This window comes from Panicum virgatum, chromosome 3N, assembly GCF_016808335.1.
Source record: "Panicum virgatum strain AP13 chromosome 3N, P.virgatum_v5, whole genome shotgun sequence".
In the NCBI taxonomy this organism is placed as follows: Eukaryota; Viridiplantae; Streptophyta; class Magnoliopsida; order Poales; family Poaceae; genus Panicum; species Panicum virgatum.
Genome location: NC_053147.1, coordinates 46,572,630 through 46,585,124, shown reverse-complemented (window position 1 = coordinate 46,585,124; position 12,495 = coordinate 46,572,630).

Below are 12,495 nucleotides of genomic sequence, written 5' to 3'. Positions count from 1 at the left end.
CAAAATTCTAATTCCGCCAAATTTCCACTTTATTTGAAAGGATCGATGATGAATATATTTCTTAACATAAAATCATATACATTGCATATCATTAAAATTCAACATAAAATCATATAAAAGTATCATTGCAGTGCATATCATTAGAGTACAAACATCATAAAAGTGCATCATTAGAGTACAGACTTCATTTACATTGACTAACGCTACTATTGGCACCCCGAAGTGACTAATTGTCCCACTGACAGATGCTTGCATATTTTGGGTCGGTTGATAAATCATACTCAGGGTGAACAAATTCTCCATCTATATGGACCACTTCATGCAAAATGAAGCGACATAAATCATCGACTATAAAAAGAAGTTGTCGCTCATAGAGTGGACCATTGTGGAGTGGCCGTTGATCCTGAAAATAAGAAATCTATTCCAAAATTAAGCCAAGTGTTAGATGCAAACACTTACAATATGCAGTTATACATCTATCCTAGCAAAGAGTAGATGCTTACCAGTTCGGGATCTGTTGTGTACCTCCCGAACTCCCTCACGTGCTCGCACACGTAGTATCCACAATACACGGAACTGGCAGGTTGCTTGTGGCATGGATAGTGTGTGCGCATAGCCATATTTTTTTCCTTATCGGGGGGGGGGGGTTCTCCTCCTTTGAGCACGTAGTGCCTGTAAGACCTGTTTTTTAAGGAAAAAAAGAAATAAGTAGTTATTTATGTATGCAAGATTCAGCATGAAGTCGAAGTATAGGATAATGATTTTGCAGACATGTTGAGGATGCCCTCGAATTCCTTATAAGTATCCGGATCGAAATCAGCGGAGTCTAATACTAGAATACGTCCTTTCTTTGGCTTGATCATAAATACAATCTAATGATTTCTGCAAAAATATCATATATGATTTATTAGTCAGATATTCGAAGGAAGTGCATGTTATACCAAATCATTGAGACTACACTTACCGAAAGTTATATGGTGCCCATATGACATCCCTGTCTTGCCACTCTTGAAACTGATTTGATATGTACGTAGCAACTATCGTAATAATATTTCTATGTTCCCACTTCCACACTTCATTAATTTCCTTGCGCGATTTACAGTTTTTGAATTCATCGTGGTCGTCGTCCCAAAACATTGGCCCTTTATGGCGCTTCTCAGCAATAGCTAACGGGTCAAGGAACGCGACCTTTCTACCTGCCTTATCCGCTTGTCATTGCATCATCCTGTAGAACGAAATATCACAACTAATTAGATATGTATGCATATATAAGTATAGAGTACTATCTATAAGATATGAATTTGGATGCGACACTTACATGCACCAGAGTCTGATCATTTCTACGTTAAGTTCTTTGAGGCGGAACATTACTTGGATGTCTTCAAAATCGAACATGATATCAGTGATACCCACAGTTCGTAATTCGAAAACTTCCGGAGGGTACCTAGCCCAAAGGCTTGTGAGGTGAAGTCTACATGCCCTTCTGTACCAAGTGTGCATCCTTTTAATAAAACCTGGACGGTCTTGCAACAAAGAGTGGGGTAGAAAATCTTTACCATACTCGAATTTTTTCGAGCAATCCGGTAAATCTGCTATGTCATCGACCCCAAATTTCCTAATGAAGTCGTGGTCAGTGCGGGGCTCGGAAATGCCCGATTGTCTGGTGGCACTAGAATCTAAAACATTTTTTTGACTTTTTCTGTGCCTTATCCGCTGACTTTTCCTGTAACTTTTGCTTGGTGTTTGCGGCGTGCCATTTATTTACAATATCTGAGTCCTCCTTCTGGTATGACCGTATAACTCGATGGACAGGGAACCCAAGTATTTGTTGTTGTTGTTGTGGTTGTGGTTGGTGAGCCGGTGCCGTGTGCTCTCGTGGTGGTGATGCTTGAGGTGCTGGGGCCGGTGAAGGTGGAGCTGCTGGTGGCGGTGAAGCTTGAGCTGCTGGGGGCGGCGAAGCTTGAGCTGCTGTGGGCGGTGAAGCTGGAGCCGGTGGCGGCGATGCTAGAGCCGGTGGCGGCGAGGCTCTAGCCGGTGGCGGCGAAGCTGTAGCTCATGGTGACGGGGCCGCCGCTGCATAATCTAGAGCCGGTCGAGTCTGATGTGCCGGCCCTTTTGGTGAAACAAGCAATACGATATCACATTTGTGCCACAGAATGGTGATGCCAATGCACACTCCAAGCGTGGCCCTACCATCCGAAGTAGGGATGTCTATCTCGTTGTCCTCGTAGCTTGTTTTCAGTAGCTCCTGCACTCGCATGTATGCATATAGGGGCGGGATTGGTTTTCCATCAAATAAACCCGCCACAGGATCCATGTGCGCCTTGGCAACTTCCCTTGTCTTTCCAGCTCTACCTATTGGATTGAGCAGCATGCATGGAGTAGTATTTGTGATGCAATCAACCGGATATAGTTGTGTTGTAGTTGAGGCAACACTGCTCTGAGCACATGCCGTATTCGCTGGAGCCACTACCGGAGGGGGCATCATCACCATCTGGCCAGATTGCTGCTGCCCCAATTGCAACGGATTCATCCATATTTGCCCTGATTGCTGCTCTGCTAATTGTGCAAACATTTCCTTAAACTTTGATTCCGCTGCTTTCTCGGCCGCTTGTATCATCTCTTCCTTGTAGTGGTCATGCCTCTTGTAGGTAGAGCGGTTCTCCTCGAATCCATCCATAAAGGTCAACTTTGATGACACGCCTCTGATGCGGCCTCCGTGCTCTTTGGTCCCAATGGCTGTACTAAGCACGTCCTTGTCCCTCATGACACTGAACTTTCCTTGTTTCTGAAGCTCGGTAAGTTCGTACATTTTTTGTGCGACGGCTTCAGTCTCAAGTTTGTCAAAATGTGGCTTGCCTTCCACTATCTTAGGCTTCCTGTCTTGAAGCCAGAACATGACACGCTCAGTATTTTTCTTGCTTAGCACTAGAGATTGTTCGGTGCTCTTTTGCCAAACAAACTCTTCCCATTGTGCTTGAGTGATTTCTCCGTAATATGCAAATGGTGTTCGGCCCTTTTTGACATACTTTGTGTTGAGATCGCTCTTCCACCAGCGGAAACTCTCACCCAGCATCTTCCTAGCATAATGCCTCACCCTATCTTGAGTTCCTGTTGGCAAAATAAATGTTTGCCTCTAGGAATTCTAGGATACATTTATCAATATATTCAGAAATTATTTCTAAGCCAAATAAATAACTCTAGAAATTATTTCTTACATTAATAAATAACTAAATAAATTAATTCTAGAAATTCTAAGATATATAATATCAACATATACAGAAATTATTTCTAAGCCAAATAAATAACTCTAGGAATTATTTCTTAGATTAATAAATAACTAAAGAAATTAATTCTAGGAATTCTAGGATACATTTATCAACATATATAGAAATTATTTCTAAGCCAAATAAATAAGTCTAGGAATTATTTTTTACATTAATAAATAACTAAAGAAATTAATTCTAGAAATTCTAAGATATATAATATCAACATATAAAGAATTTATTTCTAAGACAAATAAATAATTCTAGGAATTATTTCTAATAATTCTAGGATACATTTATAAACATATATATAGAAATTATTTCTTAGAGTAATAAATGACTATATAAAATATTTATAAGACTACTAAATAATACATTAGCTTGTTGAAAAAAAAACCTAGGCGGCGGCGCGGGGGTCTCGGCGGCGGAGGAGGACGGCGCGACGTGGGGGGCTCGGCAGCAGAGGAGGACGGCGAGGCGCGGGGGGCTTGGCGGCGGAGGACGGCGCGGCGGGGAGCTCTGCGGCGGAGGAGGATAGCGAGGCGGGGAGCTCGGCGGCTCGGGTTCGGCGGAGGAGGGCTCGACGGCCGGGAGCTCAGCGGCGGAGGAGGCTCGACGGCGGCGGCGTAGATCTAGGCGGCGGAGAGGATGGCGCGGCGGCCTAGATCCGACGCGCGGAGCCAAGAGGACGGCGGCGAGGCAGACCGGCGGCGGCAGAGGAGGACGGCGGTGGCGCGGGTCCAAATTTTGGCAGCCTGGCGGCGTCGTTTGAAAGGCTCCGCGAAAATGGCTAAGTGTTGGAGGCTCCCCTGTTATTTATAGGTGTAGGGTTTCCAGGGCGGGCGGTGGCGTCACCCACCCCTGCTAATTGTTTCCAGGGGCGGGTGGTGGCGTCACCTGCCCCTGGTAATGATTTCCAGGGGCGGGTGGTGATGTCATCCGCCCCTGAAAATGTTTTCTCAAATTTAGCTGAAAAATATTTTATGCCCAAATAAATAGCAAATGTCATTCAGAAATTTTGAAAATTTAACACTAGCATTATTATCTCAAATAGAACATGTGAAAATTATTAGAGCAACATTTCATTATTTATTATAGTTCATAGTGTGCAAATCAACAATGTATGGGTCACACTACTGTAACATAACCCTATACTTTGACATTTTCACCCCCTCACGGAAAGTATACGCTGAGATGTAGTTTTCATATTTTATTATTGTTCTATTGGTCACAACAATAATATGGTTAAATTTTCACAATTTTTGGATCTGTTTTGCTATTTTCTGGAATTAAATTATATTTTTGAAATAAATCGAAAATCATTAACAGGGGCTGGTGACACTACCACCCGCCCCCAGAAACTGATTTCCATGGGCGGGTGACACTACCACCCGCCCCTAGAAATTGTCGTCCATATAAATTAGATAGATCCGGCTGGGGACTTGCGCACAGAAGCCATTTTGGATCTCGCCGTCGCCGTGTGTCCTCCTCCCCGCGCCTGCCACCGCCGCCACCTCGCCCCGTGCGCGCGTGCCACCGCCGCCACTTCCCGCCTTCTCCATCGACCCCTGTCAGGTATATTTTTCTTTTTTCTTCCGTTCTTTCCATTTAGTAATTTAGTAAAATTAGCTAGTGCAAATGTTATGAATTTTTAGTTATTTAGTAATTATAGTTAGTGATTTAGTAATTTAGTAAAATGCATATGTATATATAACTTTGTAGATATTGGAGACACTATAATGACGTAGTGAAACTCTATTGGTGCATTTTCAATAAATTAAATACACATGTTTCTAGGAACACATATGGCAAGTGGTGGCTTTGGTCATGGTATGCCGCATCAGGATTATGACCCGCCCCAGGCTCATAATCCTGGCATCACTTTCTGCAGAGTCAACAGAACTAGACCAAGGCGATGTTCTCAACAGAACAATCCAGCTTCAAGTATAGTAAGAATCATCTTTTGTCTATGATCCACAATATTTGATTTCAGTAATTAAAATAATTATTAATGTTTATTTATATTGCCTCTAATGAAGCGTATCGATATGTTTAAATGGCTTACTGAGGTTCTACAATACCTAGGTGATTCACCTCTTCAGGTGGTAACCACAAAACGCCAACAATTCAAGAAAATTACAATCTCTTTCGAGATACCATCAAGACAAGATGTAGGTACCATGATTCAAATAGTGGCCAGTGGAAGAGAATCACCAGTTCAGATGACTTATGAAAGAAGAGCCATAGAAGCCTGCCTTTTTGGAACTTTAGAATTATGGTTATCTGATTCCATATTTGTCATGGTTCAAAATCAAAGCACTTCAACAGAATCAACAAGATATTATTACTCTCTGCGAAACTCTTTCACGAGAAAATCTATATGACATAGTAAGTGAATTTTGTTAGTTTCAAGAATTATGATAGTTTCTTTGATTGCGCAAAGCAGTTAATGGTATTTGCATTCCATCTCCATTGCAGGATATATTTGGTAACACCTTTACGGCAATGAGCTTAGAAGAAATTTTATGTCAAGCCGTGAAGCAGTTGTGTTATTATTCGACTGAGTACGGACCAGTATATATAAGGAAAGGTCTCTACCAGAGTTCTTATCAATTTCGAACTACGCCAGATCCTCTCGCGAAACCAATGTTCACGTCTACGGCAAACACTTCCTCGTAGAAGCGAAGCAAAGGATAGATGTCTTATCCGTGCATTGATTTTCATTGACGATGCCCTGGGGTATAAAATTGGTGATGTTAACTATGTTCAGTACCTATTGCTTCGGAATAATATTCCTTAGATGATGTAATGTAGGCTTTGAATTTATTAAGGCTACTATCTCTAAGTGTGATTTTCTGAGGTTGTACTATATATTGCACGTGTGGTTGTGAACTTAAGCTTACAAATTTATGTTTTCCTTGTTCTAGGTTGTATTAATTGGTCTAATATTCAGAATACAAGAGAAAAATACGATTACAAGCAAAGGACAGCTGTCTTATCCGTGCATTGATTTTCATTGACGATTACATGCAATCCGATTTGAAATAACTACTGATTTAATCGGTTACAATTCTCGATTCACCATCCTTACGTGTCCATGGCTTGTCATCTTTTCTTAAACTTGCTTCTATAATCTTCATCTTTTGGGGTAGGTCCGTGAATAAGTTCATTTCATTGTAGTGATTATAATCTTCCACATCATTGATACCATCAACTCCTATGATATCTTGTTTTCCTGGGACAACAACATGCTTTGCTTTCTTTGCGGGGTCAGCTACGTACAGAACCTATGCGACCTGTGAAGCAAGTGTTATCTTGCATGTGTATAAATATATGAGGGAAATCATATCATTTTCTCTCTCCTCTATAATTTTTGGAAATATGTCCATATCTAAATGAGGCTAAAACTTAAAGATTGGGCCCAAATAATTACCTAATCATGTGCTCCAACTAAAATAGCCTAGATTTATCCAAAATGTTAAAGCAATTCGTGGCTTAAATGTTAAATCCGCCTAATTTAGATCTACATCTAGATAGAGGAATGAGAGCACAATTTGACTATTAAAATTAACCCAAAAGCTTAGAAAAAACATAGAATTAGGTGCTACTTACATCCTAGAGCCTCAAACTTCAAGGAAATCGAGTTTAAAACCTCCCCCTATTTATGATGCATGGAAAATTCGGACAGCACCTCTCTCGAGAGAGCACTGTTCTGTCGGGAGGAGGAAGATGGTGGGCAGCCAGATATTTATTGGGCTTTCCAGAGACGAGTGGCATTACCAGCCGCCCCTAGAAAAGGTTTCCAGGGGCGGACTGTGTCATCAGCCGCCCCTGAAAATTGGGCCCCTTTCCAGGGGCGGCTGATGGCACCGGCCGCCCCTGGAAATCAGATCTTCAGGGGCGGGTGACTGCACCACCCGTCCTTGAAAATTAGCCCTGTTTTCAGGGGCGGGTGGTGCCGTCACCCGCCTCTAAAGATGCATTTTCAGGGGCGGGCGAAAAGCTACAGTGCCCAGCTCTTGTTGTTTGAGTGGGGTACATTTTCAGCCATCCCTGGAAAAAAAAACTGGACGTACCTGGAAATCATTTCTGTAGTAGTGAAATTAAATGAAAGCTTCTTTAGCAGCTTCTCTCGTTCTCGCAGCGACGCCTTGCTCCATTCAAAGCTTCAGGTTTCCCATCTGGTCGTCCATTGTCCAACAAGGTACGTCATTTCTGGAAGGGATAAAAACTTTTGTACAACATCTCAGTAGCAGATCGTGGAAAAACCGTACCCTCTCAATCCTCATCATGTTTCCTCAAGTTCCAAATCCCACAAACACTACTAGAAAACGGGCCTTGGGCACCGGCTGAGAAGGGCTAAAGGCACCGGTTTCCCAACCGATGCCCCGCAACCGCGACCAATGGCCTCGCCTTAAGACACCGGGTTTTTCAACCGGTGCCTTAGGCTTCCATTGGTACCGGTTGGAAAGACCAGCCGGTACCAAAGAGGCAGCCACACTGACGTAAGGTGGCAGCCCCTTTGGTACCGGTTGGTATTTCCAACCGGTACCAATGACATTTTCCTTTTTTTTCCCAAATCCAATTTTGTTTTTTATATTTATTATTGTTTATTCTTTTATACTTGCTAAACGCACTCAAACTCTACAGTACTATACGTTCATTGGTCGTTCGTGTTCATTTTCAGAGAATATTTGAAACTAACTAAAAGTGAAATGCGAGCATATAATTAAGCTAATTAGATGAACTAATATATTTACAAATTTACAAACATCAAGGCATAATGTTTAAAAATATTTACAAATGTACAAGTCATGTTAGCAGTCCAACTACTAGTCCCCTCAGGAGGTCGACGGAAGTCCTCTATAGATGTGACCGTCGTGGTAGAACTCGCCTCTAGGATCCAAGATCTCGTTCAAAATGAATCCGGCGAGCTACTCGTACACGGCGTTGATCCGATCAGTAGAGTAACATTCATCCCCCATTTGAGACATCTATCATTTAGGAAAAAAGGATTAACATCATGTGCGTTAGTACAATTATGAAAATATACTAGTGAACAGTTTGGACGTACTCTCGTTTCTTCATCAGTAGCCTTCCCGCATGGAGTCATGATGTGCAAGTAGTCGCATACGTAGTACCCGCACCAATCAGTTCCTTGTTGTTGTCTCGCACACTTAAGGAGAAACAAATAAATTACTCAATTTATAGAACAATTTGGGATTATATACTTAACTAGACAAATCTTTATGAATGAACATACCGGATAATCCATGTTAACGTTCAGTTAGGGCCTCCATTGACCACGTCCTTTGTTATTTTTCACAATTTTTTTCCAAATCCTGCGCTCAAAGTTAAGTTTGATATTCAGGAATTGTTATTAACAGAAAAAGGATTTGATTGTGCAAACTGAACTTACCTGTTCAAGGGGTCTATGATATGTTGGATTGCGGACTTTGGATTTCTCATTGAGTCAAAGACTATAAGATTGCCGGTCTCTACGGAAAGTATGAGTAAAATCCAATGATAACTGCAGATATAGATAGGATATATACATAAATGTATTAGACAACTTAGTATTTATTTAGTAATATAACAGAGGATTGAGTCGACCAAGGCTTAACCAAAGTTGTATGGTATGAATATATAGGATTTGTAACTTTGCCTAGTCAATGAATCGTACATGTTTTGGCACGTTTCCTTGTAACTTTCGTTGATCAATTTCTGGTTGACTAGCAAAGGAGACATGAAGCCGATCTGATGGTGCCATCCATGTTTTCGGCTTCTTTGGGTCTCCTGTCTAAACGATGCAATAGAAATTTTATAATACACACATATAATTATGTACTTGTTAACAAAAAGTATTAATGTAGAGGTAAGTGATACTTACAAAACCCAAATGGTGATGATAGAGGCGTCGAGGGCTTGTCGATGGTAAATGTGATATAAATTTTGGAAGTACACCCAGAAGTCGTCCTCCCCGCGGAAGAAATCATGGTCACGATACTTGACTCCAAACATTTTCCCTTCGTCTTTCGCCATTCGCAGGTACCATCTATGCAAATTGAACATCTGCGTGCCTAGACTTTTCTCCTCTTCCTCAGTGACAAAAGGTTTTCCATGCTGGAATGGAGTAATAGTGCGAGCGACAGGGATTTTTGCCTCCACATGCCCCGTTGCCTCCTCTAGCGTTAATCCAGTTTCAGAAAGAAATATTGCGGCCTATAGGTCCGCCTGGAGTTGTACGTCCGTCGGGTGTAGGATTGGCAACCCTGGCACCAGGAGGGGCTCGAGTTCTTTTTATTGTGTGCCAAGCTGAGGAATGGTCTTGCCACATTTTTTCTTCAGATTTCTCACCTTGTGTGCCTTTGTCAGAGTACGATCACAGTCCGTGGGTAAGCTTTTCGGTTTTGGTGGGTTGTCTAGGTTTGCGAGAAGCTTTTTCCCTAGTTCTAGATGTACCTTTTCCCTCGGCGGGGGGGGGGGGGGGGGGGGCGGGGGACTTTAGGCTTCAATTGTTCTTTTATACATCGAGCAGTCTCCTCTTCCAACTCCTCAGTGGTTTTCTCGTAGGTTAATTGTCTTTCGACCGTTTTCTGCTTCTTCTTTGAGGGTCCAGCCGCTGGGAGGGATGCTGTCTTTTTCTTTCCCTTTTCTGGTGCAGGAGGAGTTGGAGTACTCGTGGCCCTTTGCGCCGGCGGAGATGGTGGTGAAGGAGGTGGCAGTGGGGACGGTGGTGAGGTAGGCCGCGGAGATGGGTGATCAATCTGCACGGGAGCCGTTGTGCTTGCAGAAAGTTTGATGTCGGCCTTGCGCCATAGAACGACCCCGTGCAGTGCGTCTCCCAATGTCTTCTCTCCATCCCCTCCAACGAATTCGAGCTCAAGATCCTCATTGTTTCCAACTATCTACTCGACTGTGATGGAGGTGTAGCTAGGGGTATCGGCCTTCCATGAATTGTAGTAGAAGGATTCAGGGGTAGGGCTGACCCGTATGCGACATGAATGGATATATTTCTTGCTCGCACATGAAGCTCGCATGGTGTCGGCATGGTGACATCATCCACTGGATACCTCTGGTCATCTACCGCCGTTGGCTCAATCTGGGGTTGCTTTTCCGCTTGTACGTAGGGCGCCGCTGTGGATGCACAGCTGCTGCGTCGCCGAGAGGTCGGGCTTATTACAACATCCGGGTGCGACCCAGCAGTGCCCCTTTGGCTCAGAGCTCACTGCACCGCCTCATTGACCCTGGCGTCCATCTGAGATTCCAAGGACGCAACCTTCTTGTTCATCTTTTCTTCTATGGCACGAAGTTTCTCTTCCTGTTCGGCTCTGCTCTTTCGGTGAGTCTTGTAAGAGGGATCTCCGGCCCAAGCAACTTTCCATGGGACCACGTCGATGCCGCGGGCTCGTCCAGGGTGTTTTGGATTCTTTAATGCCCTTGTCAACTCATCATTCTCCCTTTGAGGATGGAATGTTCCTTGTTGAGTCTCATCTATTGCAGCGACTAGATCGCGGGACACTTCTTGCATATGCTCGGGCACGACCAAACTTCCATCCAACTGGTTTAGTGTCATGCCATTAGCAAATAATGACCACTTGGATCTATCCGGCCAATCCCAAGTCGTCGGCCTGATGCTTCTATCCATAAGGTCCTGCTCCATCTTCTGCCATTTTTTAACAGACTTCTTGTACCCGGCAGCTCCAAGGTGGTGGTTGTACTTCTTATTTGCTGCATTCACCTTGGCTTGTTCGGATTTTTCTGGGCTTCCTCTGATAGTTTGTATTGTTTGAACTCCTCCCAGTATGGTTTAACCTGAGGAAGATCGTCCCAGTTCGGCTCCTTATCCTTCTTGATGTAATTGGTGTACAACTTCTTCTTGAAAGTTGCAAAGGCAAGGGCCATCTTTCTCCAGGCACATTTCTTCACAAGTTCTTGGTCAACTCCTTCAGAAAGAGTGAACATATCCTTGAGTTCTGCCCATAGCATTTCCTTCTGATGTGCAGGCACGACGTGTTGCTGTTCTTCGGGTTTGGTCGTTTTCCATAGTCTTGTGGTGATCGGAATTCTTGCCCGAACAATAACCCCACATTGGTTGACAAATTTTGTGCTAGCATCCTCTGGAGCACTTGGACAGCCCTCTGCGTCCACTTCTGTGACGACCTGTCATCCCTCCATTTTCTTGGTTGGCCTTAGCATCGTGTAGCTTTTCCCTCAGAGTATTCCCCTAAGGTTTATCAGTCCACGGAAGGTAGCAAGAGAAAGTTAGAGATAACCAATCTAGATCACCTAGATCATGCATATGTTGTAATTCCAGCTAGATGAAGTGAAGTAAGGTAGATGTGAATCTCAATGAAAAACCTCTTTAAACCCAAAATCTCCAATCCGATCACTCGATACTCCGCCTACTCTGTGGAGACGGCCTGTCACGACGCCCCCCTTTTGAACGAAATACCCTGAAGCAAGTCGAACCCCCTTTGGTAGTTCCGCCATGAACCTCTAGCCACCATGACTACAAGATCATGCTAAGCGATCTATCTCGATAATAGATCTAGGATGAAGCAAACCCAAAGAAAAGAACGAAATCGAAAGAGAGAACATGGTCGCTAAACATTCGGAATCACAAATAACTTCACCATGAATGATTGTTGATCACAAGATCACAACCAGGGCCCTACCTTGATCTTGATGATCCTAGCTCCAGAACTCCGACGTGGTCTTCCTTGCAAGGTTCCCACGTCGGCTAGGGCGAACCCTAGACAACTAGCACGACCCTCGGCTCTCCGAGAGGTGTCCCTCTATCTTCTCTGCTCCTTGGCGTCGTCTCCCGAATTGATCTCCGTGTGAACCTTGGGGAGGGGTCTTTAAATAGCCTCAGGGAACCCTAGGTCAAAGGGGAGGTCGAACCGACCTAAAAAAGGGCTGGGCCGGCCGGCCCAATGGGCCTAGGCCGGCCGGCCGGCCTGGCTCTTTCCTTCGCCGTCTCATGTTCATCTTTCTCCCCAAGTCTCCTGGAATCTTCTAGAGTTTATGTCTTTCACAATTGCACCCCATTAGACGTCGTTATCTTCGATATTTCTTCGAGGAAAAGGTTAGGATGGAAAATCCTTCCTTAATTATCTCTTTGCTTTGCTTAGCCCCGAAGTATCTCGATCTTATCTTGTGGGCTTTGTCCTTTGGGCTTCATTGGAGGGTGGATATGCATGAACGGGCCTCTAATCATCATGGC